The sequence below is a fragment of the Chenopodium album genome, chromosome 3, assembly GCF_948465745.1.
Source record: "Chenopodium album chromosome 3, dcCheAlbu1.1, whole genome shotgun sequence".
Classification (NCBI taxonomy): Eukaryota; Viridiplantae; Streptophyta; class Magnoliopsida; order Caryophyllales; family Amaranthaceae; genus Chenopodium; species Chenopodium album.
The window spans coordinates 47,360,151-47,377,128 of record NC_137836.1 but is presented as its reverse complement, the minus strand read 5'-3'; the positions used below and the strand labels follow the sequence as shown (position 1 = coordinate 47,377,128).

The 16,978-nt window shown below is 37.4% G+C and overlaps 1 non-coding gene across 1 annotated transcript; it reads left to right on the top strand.

Moving 5' to 3' along the window:
* The first annotated feature begins 15,007 nt into the window (after nt 1-15,007).
* LOC145625892 (small nucleolar RNA R71) lies at nt 15,008-15,109 on the top strand. The gene has a single exon (XR_014110787.1). It is a non-coding gene; the product is annotated as a small nucleolar RNA R71 (small nucleolar RNA).
* The last annotated feature ends 1,869 nt before the right edge of the window (nt 15,110-16,978 follow it).

Here is a 16,978-nt window from a genome sequence, read left to right as displayed (position 1 = left end):
GTATTGTTATTAATCCTTTGTTTTAATCGCAACACGATTTGGGTTTTGACAGATTTGAATAAATCAATTAAGGGTTTGAAGTTCATCACGGGAGTAGTTGAATGGATGATTAGGAAGTTAGAGTAATGTGCTTAAGGTCTTTAACTTACATGATTCCACGGAAGTAGGCTTGATTGTGATTAGAGAAGCCATTGATAACTCGGGAGAGACCATTGGTATTATTCATGGATTACTTTTCCTCATTAATCAATTGAATTATGTGTTAGGGGTAGAACGACTATTGCATTAATCGTATTCGTGGTGATGCTTGATCTTGGATGTTTTTAGCATTGATTTGTCATATTGTTTTGATTTAATCGTTTTAATTAGTTCTTTCGTTAATAATTCTCATTCATTTGATTTGTTTACTTGTTTAGTAATTGCTTGAGTCTATTTAATTAGTTGAACCATAGTCTCTTGGGATCCGACCCTTGCTTGTCCGTCTACATAATAGCGGTTTAGTTAGGTTTATTTTTGTTAGGTACGCGACACGCCTATCATTTATCAAAATAATGGCGAGCAAATTCTTTCAAATTAACTATGTTGCCATCTACTATTTTTGATAGATCCCTTTCTTTTAAATTGAAGAAGCGTTCAAAGTCCTTATAATAATATGCTTCTATCCTAGGGATTACTACAAGATATATTGCAGGGAAACCTAAAATAGCACCAAATTCTTCCGGCAAAGGGCTAATTTCATCATACCCTATTCTAAAGCAATGTGTATCTACATCCCAATATTTTAGTGCGGTATGAATAAAATCTAAGTCAAGATCTACCCCTTTGATACCATAAATACCCCCCAAGTGAAACACATCTAATTCTTTCCTTTCTTTGGCATTAAGAGACCGACACCATTCATGGGTGTAGTTGGTGAAAGCCTTGGTGACTAGAGACATGGTATTATTTTTTCTAAAGCTAAGAAATATTTTATCTGCTGAAATTTTGAAAAGAATCGGCTGGGCAGGGGGCTATTTATGCACGAAATCGGAGCAGTTTTAATTTGAGAAGGATACGGAGTCAGCGCTATTTAGCGTCAGAGCTACTATTGGCGGCTGACGCCAAAGCCTGGCGCCAAACGCTAAGTGTAGCGCCTGACGCTAAACCAAAACGCGTGGCGCCAGCTGGCGCCAATTTGCCTTGTCGTGCGCGCTTTCTACAAACCGCGTTTTTGACTTAATTCGAGTTTGCTAATGACTTTACGGCTTCCTTATCTTTTTCTAAATATTCATTTATTCCTTTTTTTTAATTAATATGGCTATTATATTAATTATATTATTTTTGGATTTTATTTAGACTTATTCTCAAGTTTTTATAAATCCAATATTTTATTTGACTTTTCCTTTTTTCATTTTTTTTCTTTTTTGGGGGAGAAAGTCGGATACCCTCCATTTATAATAGAAATGACGGAATTTTTGCGCAAAATTATTTGTCACATTTCCTTGCACAGCAAACATGTACATAATAATAATAATAATAATAATAATAATAAAAAATGAAAAAACATGATAAATAAAATAAATTCATAATAGTGTATATACAAAATATGTCTAAAAAATGAGTCTAACTAAAAGGCAAAGTTCTATACAAAGTCAAATAAATAATAAAAAGCACAGGTATAAGCTACGGCGACGGGGGACGTAAACCCATCATCGCATAAAACTCCGCTGTACGGGGAGTAACCTCTCCACCAGCTCCGGCTCCGGCTCCAGCTCCAGCATCAGCTCCAGTCTCCGCGGGAGGAGGGAAGCTCAACGTAGGACCCCTCCACCCGAGATCAACCTAAGGCTGAGGCTGCGGAGGCTGCTACGATGACGAGCCAACCTCGTACATCCCACCACCTTTAAGAGCCGAGGTAGCCTCTCCCTGGCCTACTGGCGCATCATGTGCACCCTCACAGGAAGAACCTGAGCCCTCTACCCGAGCAGCCTCAGAACGACCACCCCTACCTCCCGAAGTAATGCGGCGACGTCTCGAGCTAGACCTCGCCGGATCCCTCCGCACCTCAGGTCTCGTGCGTGTACGAGAAGGAATGGGCTGACCCTGCAAATAATACTAAAATCAGAAACAGGCAAAATAGAAGCGGTAATGCAAAACATATGAAGGGAAGACTACCTCCTGAACGGCATCATCCCGACGGCAGGTAGCCATGTTCCTCATCCGGACAAGCTGGCTCTGGAAGGCATCTATACATCGTGCCATTGCCGAAACCACCTCGCGCAAGAACTGTCAAAGAAATAAGTCAGTAAACATGCATAATGTATATGGACGAAAGTTGCAAATAAATAAGCTTACCCGAGTCTAGTGGCGAGGAATCGACCGCTCCACGAAGCGCTCGTCCTCAGGAGCCGGAGGAATCATCTCCTCAATCGGCCCATATGTCCCCTGATAATGGATGGACATACAGGGTGGCACGAATTCAGCAACATCGTCCTGACATGGAAAAACAAAGTCAGTAAAGCATCACTTGGGGGCTACTTAACGAATGGTAAAAGCTGAAAAATCGTACCGCCACATCCTCAACCGGTACAGGAACTGGAGCTAACAACGGCAGTAGCTCCTCCGCATAGCATCGCCCAGGGATCGTGTAAGATTGCCAAGGGGTACCAACTCCCTCAGACATGCTCAACAACCTCGCGGTGTTAAACATGTGATGTGGTTGAGGAGCAGGAACGACAAAGGTATCGAAGGAATGCTGAATAGAAACCCTCTCTCCGAGGTACACAGTCGCCCCACAGGTCCCCAAGAAATAGCGACGCTTAGCAGAATACTGCGCGGCTAACCCTGGGACTACCAGGTTGACCCACGGTCGGTACAGCATCTCAGGCTCCTGCAAAGAGCGTCAAATCAGGCAAGAGTCTATCTAAAGCAACGCAAAATGACAAATAGGAAAAGAATCATACCGAGATGAGCCAATCTCGGACATAGGCAGTGGACATCCCCGCACGGCGGCTATTCAGGAAGAACTAATAGGAAACCTGCGCGGCGACGGTCTCGCCGGCGCAACAGAAGGGAAGTACTCGTAGAACCAGATCTACAAGAAGCTAAAATTATCAGCAAATGTTAGCTAAAATGTAGAGCTAAAATTTATAGGGAATAAGGTTTACCTCTACGACCCTCCAAAAGCTGGACAAAGCAACATTCATCCTAAAGGACCGATGTCAACACGAGTCCCTCAGCGCTCGAATGAAATCAGCATAGGCCAAGCTGGCCCAGTCATAAGTCCCGATCCGGTGTAGATCGCGGACGGCGGGAAGGTAGTAAAGCAGCGCCCTACTACCCTTGTCAGGGGAGAACGTCCCTAACAACCAAATAAGTGCAAAGATGCGCACCCGCTGCTCTCGGGTGGTCGCACAATCGTCCAGAGCCGCTGCTAGAGTCGAGCGGCGAATCCCCCTAGCGCTGAACTGAGACGAATCTACCTCAGCTCGAGCCCGAACAGCAATCGGACCCAACAGCTCCTCGACCTCAGGGGAAAAGACGTCGATCTCGCTGTCGAGCGGCAGTGGCACATAACTAAACTCCAGTCCTGTGATGAGACTGAAGTCGGTAGGAGTGACCATCATCTCACCCTGAGGAAAGTGGAAAGTGTTGGTGGTGTCCCAAAAGAACTCCACCAGAGCACGAACTACATGGTGACCCCCGCTGGAGGCAACCATTGCCTCGGAGGTCTCGTACAACACAGCAAGCCCGCAAGACTCCCATAGAAATCTCGTCTGATCATCTCTGGCGATGTACATCTTGTACAAATCGCCCAAGCCGTCAGAGCCGGAACCATGACAGCGCGTCCTCCCAACAGTGATGCCCCGTCTCACCCTCTCAGAAATGTGGTGGACGGGAGAAAAGTACAGGGTCCGCTCATCCCACTCGAGGAGTCGATCAAGCAAAGTGGACGGCTCGGCGTCGTCCTCTACGGGCTCATGCTCCCGTCGAATGTCTCGGGACCGTGAACCGAAACCTCACTGTCTAGCCATGCTACATTGTGCAAAATTATTATAAATTAAGGTTCTATAGTATCTAAGGTTCGCCTAGCCGCATGATACTATGTTCGCAAAAAAAAAAAAAAAAAAAAAAAAGTACGTAGTACTAAAATAGAGCACAAATTCAAATTGACCATAACGGCATTTTTCAAGCGATCAAACAATTTATTGCAAAACTATAGTAATTATTGTGACAAATTGGACCAGAATTGCTAGCAAAAACATCAAGAACGAGCCACATTGTATTCCCAACCTATAGAGGTTCAACAATGGCAATTCGTTCATTTCTTCACCAAATTGAGTCAAACAAGTTTCAAATTACTCCCAAGGCAATATATAAACATAATCAAGCAATTTCATGGCATAAAATTTGACAAACAAGGAGAATTAAGCATTCTAAGTTTCGAATTTTCATGAAATTCGAGAATAAACACATGCAAAGTTCATAAAAACCAGTGTGAGTTTGAAGAAAACTTACATAGATCGAGAAAATGGATGGAATAATCTTTGATTTGCAACAAATTTGAGCGAATTTGGTTGAGAAACCAGCAAGAATGGAGCAAATGAATATCTGGAAATTTTCAAGCAAAAACGCGACGAGCAGCAGCGAAAATGAAGAAGAGAAGGGTATGTAAGGAATACCCAACTCAGGCGCCAAGCGCCAGACCTTGGCGTCAATCGATGGCTTTAGCGCCTTCCGCTAGGTCCAGCGTCTGGCGCTACAGCTAGATTATTGGCGCTGATGTTATTTCAGTGGCGCCAGAACAGTCAACCCTCAGTTTGGTTGTTTTAACCTTGGAATGCCAGGTAGCCCCTCTAAGCAATTTGACGCAATCTTTCAGTAATCGGCTTGATTACACAAAGTGATCGACCTGATGAAAGATCGTCTTACTTAACTTAAAGCGCCTATGCATTGGCTCATTAACAAAAGGCACCGACATACAAGTTCAAAAGCAACAAAAGCTCCGACGTACAAGCATAGCGGAAGCAAAGTTCAAGCGAGCTTTTAAAGATCGACAAGCGGAGATCTTCGGTAATTTCCTTTAGAAAATTATCGCAACAAGTGAGGATACCTTCAAGCGAAGATATCTTCGGCAGCTTTCCCTAGATTGTGGAAGGTTGTCAAAAACAATTGAAGGTGATTTCAAGCAAAGTTGTCTTCGATCATGTTCCCTTAGACATGGAAGATGGTCACAAAGCGGAAGAGGATTGTTTCAAGCGAAGCAATCTTCGATAGTATTCCCTTGGACGTGGAGTATTATCAAAGCGGAAGAAGGTCGTTTCAAGCGAAGCAATCTTCTATATCGGAAGCAGTTACAAGCGTAGCGGTTTTCAAGAGGGATGGCATTCTCTTGGCAGGAGGTCATCAAAATAGTAAAGCAGCAACAAATCGGTTACCTCTAGAGAGGTGTGCTCGACGGTGCAAGATACGCGTTTCTTAACTCTTTTATCTGTTTAACTAACGCTAGTTTACAGGTATCGGCGTTACAAGAGTGATTTAGGATCGCAGAACGTTCTAAATCATTCTCCGTCCTTATCGATACTTTGACTTATGTTTTCGAAACTTGCGTTTCTCTAAAGTCAGTCAAAGTGGGGACTTCTGTAGACACCCATTTGTGTCTCCCCAAAACCAAATCCAGTGATGAGTACCTTTCACGGCGAATCAGAATCGAATGAAGTAAAAGTGTGGAAAGTTTAGTGTTGCGGAAAGTTTTAATTTCTTTTCTCTTCTCTCTGTTTTTGAAAACCTATTTTATGAAAACAGACAATCAAGTTTGGTTGGTCCATGATATGGGTCCAATAGTAGTGTAGTTGGATAGGGCTTGAAAAGAGCTTTCCAACGGTATATTTATAAGCCCAATTCCGATAAAAATTGAGGAAGTTATGGCCAAATTACTGAACTGGGCCTGGTTTGAGCCTTATATGCGGCCCAATGATCTAGAGGAGGGCCTAATATGGATTTATCATTCCTAATGCAATTAGGAATGGTTTTAGTCTTCTAGATTCTTCTATAAGGTTCTTTTCATTCCTAATTCAATTAGCATTGATAACTTGACTTTTGTTGACTTTTTAGAGTTTTAATTAAGATCAAAGAACGTTTTTGAGGAAAATACAATTTTATCCTCCTGTACGGAAATTTCTATCTGATTTTAAGAAAATGCGTGAATTTCTAAGTCAGCGCCAAAAGCCAGCTGTAGCGCCTGGCGCTACGCTTGGCGCCTGGCGCTAGCTTTAGCGTCTGGCGCTAAGGTCAGCGTTTTGCGCTAACTTGGCTTTTTGCGTCAGAACTCTGTTTTTGATGTTTTCTCTTTTTGGCTGATCTTTTTCTATAATTAACTTCGTAAAAACTCCGTTTTCATTCACCAATTCACACCAACTCTCATCAAGATTTTCTTGATTACTCTCTCTCTCTCTCTTCTCTACACTAGCCTTCTCTCAAATATAAAAATTCCGCATTCATTAGACTTAGATACACCTAGCCATATTCGAAGTTGCCTTCGCCCTAGACGTGAAAGGTTTAATTTCTGAGGGTTTGGTCCCAAATCACTCTTTAAATTATTTAACTTAATTGTTTTGTTTATTATTTTCCTTGAAGTTACTAACGTGTGTATTTTGTTATTAGAAAGAGGTACGAGACATCAAAGTAAGTGCTTTAACGGTTTTTTATTGATGTTATTATATAGAGTTCATGCTTAGGTTGTTATTATGATATTCCTAGTATCATGTCTAGGGAAAATTTAATACTAAGTATGATTGTTATGATGCTTCCTATTTTCTTCCTAATATTTATGATTGTTAGTATCATGTTAGGGCTAAAACTTTGATCTTTATTGTTTAGTGACATACTAGGATTTGTTATTAATCTTGTTAGTATCATGCCTAGGATCTTGCTATTATGCTTTAACATGATTATTTTAATTATTATGATTTTCATTATTATGATTGTAATTTTATTATTTATTTATTATGTTGCTTGATATTTATTGTTATTGCTTGATCACACCTTTTTATGCATGTTTAAAGAGAATTTGTACTTGTAATCACGCTTATATAAGATAATTAATAATCTTGTTAAGGGTTAATTTGATTATAATTCGAGTGATCGCCAATAATAGTTTTGTTTGTGCATTAATATTCAACCAACATAGATAAACAGGTTTAGGGTAAACCTATTGATTGCATGTTAGTCAGGAAGCGCACATGAATACGATCAGAATAAAGTAGAGGCCTATTATTAGGGCAGGTTCAATATCTTTTAGGTTGGATTTGTTTCTTCATCCCCGAACCCTATTTGGTTCAAGACCTTATAGAGTTGACGATCTCTTGGACCGTTAAGGGGTGTAACCTTCACCCCGTGAACGGTTTACAAGTTCCTAAAACTTGTTGGCGACTCTTTTGCTCTATCTTCTTTCCCTTTGGACGCCACCGTACTTTAGTGTATGATCACAGTGGGGTTCAAGCTAGGGGATTAATGCTTGAAATATTCCCTACAGTTGCAAATGTAGTCCCAATTCCAAAGAAAGATGGAAGGGTACGAATGTGTGTCGATTATCGAGACCTAAATAAGGCAAGTCCAAAGGACGACTTCCCTTTACCACACATCGATATTCTAGTTGATAATATAGCAAGCCACGCACTTCTCTCATTCATGGATGGCTACGCAGGGTATCAGATCCTTATGGCAGAAGAAGACATGGAGAAGACAATGTTCATAATACCTTAGGGAACTTACTATTACACGGTGATTCCATTCGGTTTGAAAAACGCGGGTTCCACTTACCAGCGAACAGTAACTGCTTTACTCCATGACATGATGCACAAGTAAGTTGAAGTTTATGTAGATGACATGATTGTGAAATTAGAGGATCGACCAGGGCATTTGGTAGTGATGCATGCCATTTATGGCACTCATAGGCTACGTTTTCTTCGCATTTTTATGCTCGTGTTAAGTCTTTTATGTCGTGTTTTTAGGTAATAATGCTTGATTTGCATGTTTGTGTGTTAGTTTAGAGAAATGCGTGCTTTTAATGGTTTTCTTATTATTTTATTCATTTATCGGCTATCTCTCTCACTTCTCCGTTTATTTGACTTGTTTTTTAGGTATGTCGAGTTCCCCAGGATTTAATAATCAAGGAGAGAGCTCAAGTGCATTCAAGGAATTTAACAGAGCCAAGTTAGGGAAAGTAAGCACGCAAGTCAAGCCAATCCATGCAAGCTTCGCAAGCACGAGTTCCAAAGTGGCGATCCCAAGCATCAAGGAAGTGAGCCCGAGCTCCTACCCACAGCAGCCCGATTATTCTTGTGCGCAACACGAGCAGCCACGCTCCAAGCAGCTCGACCGCGCACCCAGCAGCACAGCAGCACAACCGCTGCCTGGCCGCAGGCGTGAGCCCCACTACCGCGAGCGCGGGGTCTGCCGCCGTGGGCGCGGGGTTGCTGCAGCCTCAAAACAGCCATTTTCAACCAGGAACTCTGCGGGGGCAGGCCGCGGGCACCCCAAGGGCGCAGGCCTAGCCCCGTGGGCGCGGGCTTCGAGGTTTTCTCCTCCACGGGTGCGGCCGATTTCTTCGCGGGCGCGGGTTTCTGGGCTTTGCTTGTGATTTAATTTCTTTTCCCCTTTTTGTATATATTTTGTAAGGCCTTATTTATTCTTCATACATGTAATTATTTAGTTTGAGGATAGTTTTCTCTCTCTTCTAAGGGGGATTAGGTTAGTTTAGTAGTCTGTCTCTCTAGATTAGGAGTAGTTTTAGGGAGAGAAAGTGAAGGATTTCAATGGTGATTGAGAGATTGAAGATACAAGGGTGAAAATGGTGTTGAAGATCTTCTCTATTATCAATGAGCATTCTTAACTCTATCTCACCTTATTGCTTTGTTTAATTTCATGTTTGTTTGGTTTAATTTTGATGTTTGATTCTTGATAGTGTAATTGTTCTTGATAAATTGTTTATTCTTGTTTTCTTTAGTTGTTTGTTGATAGATGATGATATTTGAGTAGTTGTTTAGCTAGGAATTGGGTGAAACTTGTATGATTGATTAATTGTGATTAATTAGGGTATTGTGTTAATTGATTGTTGAGATTAAAGTGATTAGTGAAGGTTTGCATGTGTGTAATTCGATTAGGCCTTGAGAATTATGCTAGATTGCATTTTAATTTCTAATGACACGAATAATTGATTTAGGAATTGCAATTATCGATTGGTTTTGATTGTGATTAAGTTTGTTATTCGTAGTGAACCCTAGCTTAACAATTAGGAGATAGCTCTTGATTCCAATTGATAGCTCTTATCATTAGTCTTCACAACCTTTGATTGAAATGATCTTCCCAAATTGTTGCAATTTACATGATTACTTGTAGATATCCCTTCCTAGTGTTTTATTTGTTTGGTTGCTTGTTTTGTTAGTTGTTAGTGTTACATCTTACCTTCGATTTCGACCTAGCTTAGGCACATAATTAAGAGTACTTGAACATTACCGTTCCTTTGGGTTCGAACCTTGACTTGCCTCTATACTCGTATTTAGGTTTGTAAATTGTTTATAAATTTAGTTTGACCGAGGGAAGATTAGATAACGACCTAGTTTTTCACTTGTCAAAATGGCGCCGTTGCCGGGGAGCGGTGTCTATGTTTGAGTGTTTTTTATTGCTTGAGTCTAGGTCATTGTTTATATTTTTCTTTTATTTGATTTTTGTTTGTTTTGTAAAAAAAAAATGGCATGTCTATCATTTCTTCAATTTGACAATGAGCCTTTTTGTGAATATTTTATTAGACTTGAGGGATTTTTAGACTATAATTGTTGTAGTCTTTGAGAGGTTTGTGAGATTTGTTACTTTGGTTTGAATGGGAAAACTAGGTATGAAGTTGAATGTTTGCATAATGGTGAATTTAGAGCATTGTCAATTGATGATGCTTGGATTTTTATGTTTGGTATGCAAGAGATGTTTATGATAGGGGTAATCATGATTTTAATATTGATATGCAATGTGTTGATTCTTCTAATATTAGCATGAATTCCCATGATTTGTTACATGATCCCTTAAGTGAACCTTGAACACATGATTTCAACTCTATTTCCTCTTTTGTTCATGATGATGAAGTGCATGCTCAAGTTATTGCTAATGGTGTGTTTCAATATTCTTCATTATTTACCATGCCTTCTTGTGATGTGCTTCGTTCCCTTAATGATAAATCTCATGTGTTTGATTGTGCCCCCATTCCCCAATGTGATATATATGCTCATGATCTTAATGTTGATTCTTCCAATCTTAGTTGTACTTATTCTTCCTCTCCTGTTGAGCCTCAACCCTGTACTTCTTTTGAATCTCTTGTTGATATATTTGAGTCTCAAAATAGAAGATTGATTCCTATGTTGCAAGGTCATGTTCGTAGGAAGAAGTTCTCCTATCTTAAGCTTCTTGAACACCGAGTAAGGCATAATGATAACACTAGCACCTAAGCCACACAATGCATTTTCAAACAACTTACTCTTGATTTTGCACGGAATAGAGAAATTTCCCGGATATTTCATCTTCTTTGGTAGGTTATTATGAATTAATGCACTACAACACTCATCAAGCTCTACCGAATCTATCTCATTGCACTCTCTCTTACAACTCAAAATATCCTAAAGGAATTTGGAATATCTAGGCATTTGGGTCATAGCTTCGGTGAGAGGGATAGAAAGATGGACCTTGTAGGGAATATTTCAAGCATGACCCCAAACTTGAACCCCACTGTGATCATACACTTAAGTACGGTGGCGTACAAAGGGAAAGAAGATAGAGCAAAAGAGTCGCCACAAGTTTTAGGAACTTGTAAACCGTTCACGAGGTGAAGGTTACACCCCTTAACGATCCTAGAGATCGTCAACTCCATAAGGTCTTGAAACAAATAGGGTTCAGGGATGAAGGTACAAATCCAACCTAAAAGAGATTGAACCTGCCTTAATAATAGGCCTCTACTTTATTCTGATCGTATTCATGTGCGCTTTCTGACTAACATGCAATCAATAGGTTTATCCTAAACATGTTTATCTATGTTGGTTGAATATTAATGCACAAATAAATCTATTATTAGCGATCACTTGAATTATAATCAAATTAACCCTAAACAAGATTATTAATTATCTTATTAAGCGTGATTACAAGTACAAATTCCCTTTAAACATGCATAAAAGGCGTGATCAAGCAATAAAAATAAAAATATCATGCAACATAATAATATTCATAACAATAATTAAAATAATAATCATGATAATAATAATAATAATAATAATAATAATAATAATAATAATAATAATAATAATAATAATAATAATAATAATAATAATAATAATAATAATAATAATAATAATAATAATAATAATAATAATAATAATAATAATAATAATAATAATAATAATAATAATAATAATAATAATAATAATAATAATAATAATAATAATAATAATAATAATAATAATAATAATAATAATAATAATAATAATAATAATAATAATAATAATAATAATAATAATAATAATAATAATAATAATAATAATAATAATAATAATAATAATAATAATAATAATAATAATAATAATAATAATAATAATAATAATAATAATAATAATAATAATAATAATAATAATAATAATAATAATAATAATAATAATAATAATAATAATAATAATAATAATAATAATAATAATAATAATAATAATAATAATAATAATAATAATAATAATAATAATAATAATAATAATAATAATAATAATAATAATAATAATAATAATAATAATAATAATAATAATAATAATAATAATAATAATAATAATAATAATAATAATAATAATAATAATAATAATAATAATAATAATAATAATAATAATAATAATAATAATAATAATAATAATAATAATAATAATAATAATAATAATAATAATAATAATAATAATAATAATAATAATAATAATAATAATAATAATAATAATAATAATAATAATAATAATAATAATAATAATAATAATAATAATAATAATAATAATAATAATAATAATAGCAAGATCCTAGGCATGATACTAACAAGATTAATAAAAACCCTAGCATGTCACTAAGCAATAAAAATCATATATTTAGCCCTAACATGATACTACCAATCATAAATATTAGGAAGAACATAGGAAGTATCATACTTTTAATCATACTTGATATTAAAGTTACCCTAGACATGATACTAAGAAGATCAAAACGCCCTAACATAACATTAGGAATTATAATAACAACCTAAGCATGATTTCTACGTCATAATAACAATGCAAACAATTAAAGCACTTACTTGGATGCCTCGTACCTCTTTCTAATAACAAAATACACACGTTAGTAATTCCAAGGAAAATAATAAAATCAAACAATTAAATTAAATAATTGAAGGAGAGATTTGCGACCAAACCCTCAGAAATTAAACCTATCACGTCTAGGGCGAAGGCAACTTCAAATATGGCTAGGTATTTCTAAATCTAATGAATGCGGAATTTTTATATTTGTGAAAAAGCTAGTTTAGAAAAAAGAGAGAGAGAGAGTAATCAAGAGAGTCTTGATGAGAGTTGGTGAGAATTAGAAAGAATAAGAATTGATGAGAATTGATGATTGAAAACAGAATTTTAAGAGGCTATTTATAGAGAAAATCAGCCAAAAAGATAAAAAAACGAATCAGAGTTTCGAAGAGAATAAAACTCGATCGCAGCGTCAAACACGCACGTGGCGCCAAACGCTGGACTCTAACGCTAGACGCCAGGATTGGCGCCAGACGCTACACTTTGGCGCCAGACGCTAGGCGTGGCGCCAGGTGATGGAAAATAGTTTTTGCGGATTTTGTTTTTATCATATCTTTTGATCCAAAAGTCCAAATAAGTCATATAATATGTCGTTGGAAATCTCTTGAAGTCTTATTTCCAACCCAATTAGAATCAGATTAAAAGATTTTGTAGATAAAAAGATATGGCCGAAATAGTAGAAGGGTGTCAGTTTTGGATAAAGTTTCATGTCTCATTCTTATCTTTTTCGTTATAACTCGAATTTAATATTATAATATATCATTGGAAAGATAATTTAAAGATCTATCCAACCATATAAAATTTGGATAAAGATTATGAGTCACAAAAATAAAATCTTAATGTATTCCAATTCGTACAAAACAAGGATTCTAAAAAGGAGTATTTTTATTCAATTTCAAAATCTTTAAAACATAATTATCAATCCTAACTCCATTAGGATTTAAAAGATCCTTCTAGAATATTCTATAAGACTATAATAAATCCTAATAGATTTAGGAATGATAATTAATAATAGGCCCTCCTCTAGATCATTGGGCCGCATATAAAAACCAAACCGGGCCCAGTTTAGTATTTTGGCCATAACTTCCTCATTATTCATCGGAATTGGTCTTATAATATATCGTTGGAAAGCTCTCTTCAAGCCCTATCCAACTACACTACTATTGGACCCATATCATGGGCCAACCAAACTGGATTGGCTGTTTTCTTAAAATAGGTTTTAAAAAACAGAGAGAAGAGAAAAGAAATTAAAACTATCCGCAACACTAAACTTTCCACACTTTCACTTCATTCGATTATGATTCCACGTGAAAGGTACTCATCACTGGGTTTGGTTTTGGGGAGACACAAATGGGTGTCTACAGACCTCCTTCAATAGTTCAAGGAATCTCTCAAATTGTTCATCTAACTTGTTCCTCATAAACTTTTGGGGATATGGAAGGTCGGGTTTTCTCACTTCCTCTTTCACTCTCTCAACACTCTTCTTTTTCTCAAGGACTTCTTCTTTGCTCACACTCTTTGACACATCTTACTCTTTTTCCTCACTTGAGTCACAATCACTCTTCTTCTCATCCTCCTCACTATTCCTAGAAACTCTCTTTCAACCACTTTTCTACTCCTTGTGGTGATAGAATAAACAGGTTTCTTAGGATCAATTCCTTGAGAGGGTAGTGAAGAAGGGCTAGCACAATCTTTCAAAGTGTTGGCTAGTTGAGTGATTTGGGTTTCAAGCATCTTGTTGTGTGTCATCATCTCATTGAACTTCTTATCACTTATTGACATGTAGGTGTTCAAAATCTTGGTTTGGTTCTCCATGATTTCCTCTAAGGTAGTCTTGGAAGATGGGGGTTGAGCATAAGAATTATCACCATTGCCTTGAGGTCTTGGAGCAAATCCGAGAGGGGGTCCTCTTTGGTTGTTGTTTTGAAAATTTCCCCTATTTTGATTGTTCCAATTACCTCGGCCTTGATTGTTACCAAAATTTTGGTGTTGGCCACCAAAGCCATGAGATTGGCCTTGATTTCCATACCCTTGGCTTTGGTTTTGATTACTTTAACCTTGGTTGTTATAGTTACCTCGGAAACCTTGATTTCCTTTGTTTTTATAACCACCATTGTTGTAGTTATCAAAACTACCTTGTTGGTGAGAATTCATATTCCCAAAATTCTTTGGACCATCAAATCTCTGTTCATTGTTGTTATTGGAAACAAAATTCACTTGCTCACAATCACTGTTTTCAACATCATCACAATTTTCGAAAGCACTTGGACAATTTGAAGAATCATGGTCATAAGACCCACAAACATCACAAAAGACACAACCACTTGGCATATTACTCAAAGTAGAAGGAGGAGTAGAGTTAGAAGGTCTACCTCTCCCTTTTATGTGGGAGGGAAGACTTGGTGCAATCGAAGAGTCACTCTCTAGTTTGAAATTTGGGAAGACAAGTTATTGATTGCTTTAACATGATCAACCGAATAAATCCTTGAGCCACTCTTTCTAATGGACTATCTCTCTCCCTCTTGCCAATCCATATAGTGACGAACTACATCCTTATATCTACAACCTCTTCTTCGGTCTTGTTCAAAATCGGGCCTCCGGCTCTGGCATCAAGACACGACTTCCCTTGGGGGATCAATCCTCCATAGAAAATTTGTATGATTTGATAAGTTTGAATTCCCTGATGAGGACATTCACGTTGATACTCCTTGTATCTTTCCCAAGCCTCATAAAAACTCTCACTAGGCTTTTGCTTGAAACTTTGTGGATTAGAGTTCTTGCCTCGACAGTCTTCTTTTAAGGATAGAAGCGGGAAAGAAACTCCTTTGTAACCTCATCCCATGTTCTCAAGGAATTAGGTTTCACTTCCTTGTCCAACCATTCCAAAGCCCTTCCGATGTGGAAAGCGGAAATAGCTTGAGCTTTATGAATTCTTGAGAAACCCCATTGACCTTGATGGTATTACAATACTTCTCAAACTCTTTGAGATGATTTAGTGGGCTTTCATGCTTGGCACCACTAAATTACCTTCGTTCAATCATTGTTATCATTGTCGGCCAGATCTCAAAGTCATTGGCGGGAGTTGTTTGTGGAGCTATGCCACTCTCAGATCTATAAGCGCTGGGAGTTCCCAACTCCTTCAAAGCAACTCTTGTATTAGATCCCATGCTTACTCGATCCTCCTCTTCTCTTTCTTGGTGAATTTCCTCTCTTGGAGAGCTTGGACTCAAAGAATGATTAGCAACCCTTATCCTTGTTATTTTTCTCTTGATTTTCCGAACAAATGGCACTAAAGTCCTTCCTCTTATCCAACGCATATAAAAAATTCAAAGCAAATATCAATAGCACGGATACAAATGTCGGCTAAAGAGAAAAATCTTTTTGTATTTTTGAAATTAAGTGAAATAGACTCAACAACAATAGCAAACAACTACACCATTCCCCGGCAACGGCGCCATTTTGATTGCGGGTGGAGACTAGGTCGTTAAAAACTAATCTTGCCTCAGTCAAAAAAAATTTGTAATCTCTCAACACACCGTTATAACTAGCATAGGAATAAGTCGAGGGTCGAACCACTAGTAATGGGAGATGAATGCTAATGCTAAAGCTAAGCTATCTCGAAGTAATGAAGTAAGGTGTGCAAATTCCAAAAAATCAAACAATCAAGAAGAAATCAAATAATATCAAGCACTAGGGTTTAGGATCAACATATACTCGGAATGGATACAACTAATTGGGATTAGAGATGACTAAGTCGAGTGTTGCGAGGAATAATTAATTAAGCAATCAAGAGAGTAAGCTACGCTTATCTCCTAGAGGTCAAGCTAGTGTCAACTACGAGAGACTCTAACTAGGAACCTTGCAAACCTACTTAATCGACAAAAGCAAGCCACAAATCAATTTTTCGTATCAATGTGAACTTACAATGCATTCTAGTGCAACAATCAAAGTTAGCAACTCTTCAATTAATCACACACATGCACTTAATCAATCAACCAATTTCATCACTACATCAACTCCATCAATTTTCCCCAATTAGCATCAAACCATCACTCATATATGCTACACCATTCACCTAGCAAGAGAACTACTCACAATCCATGGAAATCAAGATGAAAACTAAGCTAAACAACAATTTTATCATCATCATATTAATAAAACTAATTCAATCACAAATTCAATTCAAACTGGAACAATCAACAAAACAATTGAAATCATAAACTAAATATTGCATTAAAGTAAAAGAAATCCTTACGAACTTGCTTCAATTCAATGGAGAAAATGCTAGAATCATCAATCTTCAATCATCAATCAAGAACATCTTTCTCTACAATCTAGAATTTCTCTCTCTACAAAATGATCTAAAATTCCTCTTCTTCTTCTAAAAATTGAACTCTCTTATCTTCTTTTTTTCTAAAAATAGAATGAAAATCTATATACAGTAAAACTAACAAAGAGAAATTAGTTAGATTGTCCCAAATAAACTCGTACAGGCGCGACTAACTATAAGGAAGAGCACGGCCACGCAAATCTGGGTACGGAACAGAGACCCAAACAGGCGCGCCCGTACCTGAAAGAGGCGCGCCCGCGCCTGGGAACAGGACAACCCTTTTCACCATCATGTCGATGCTCCTCGTGCGATCCAC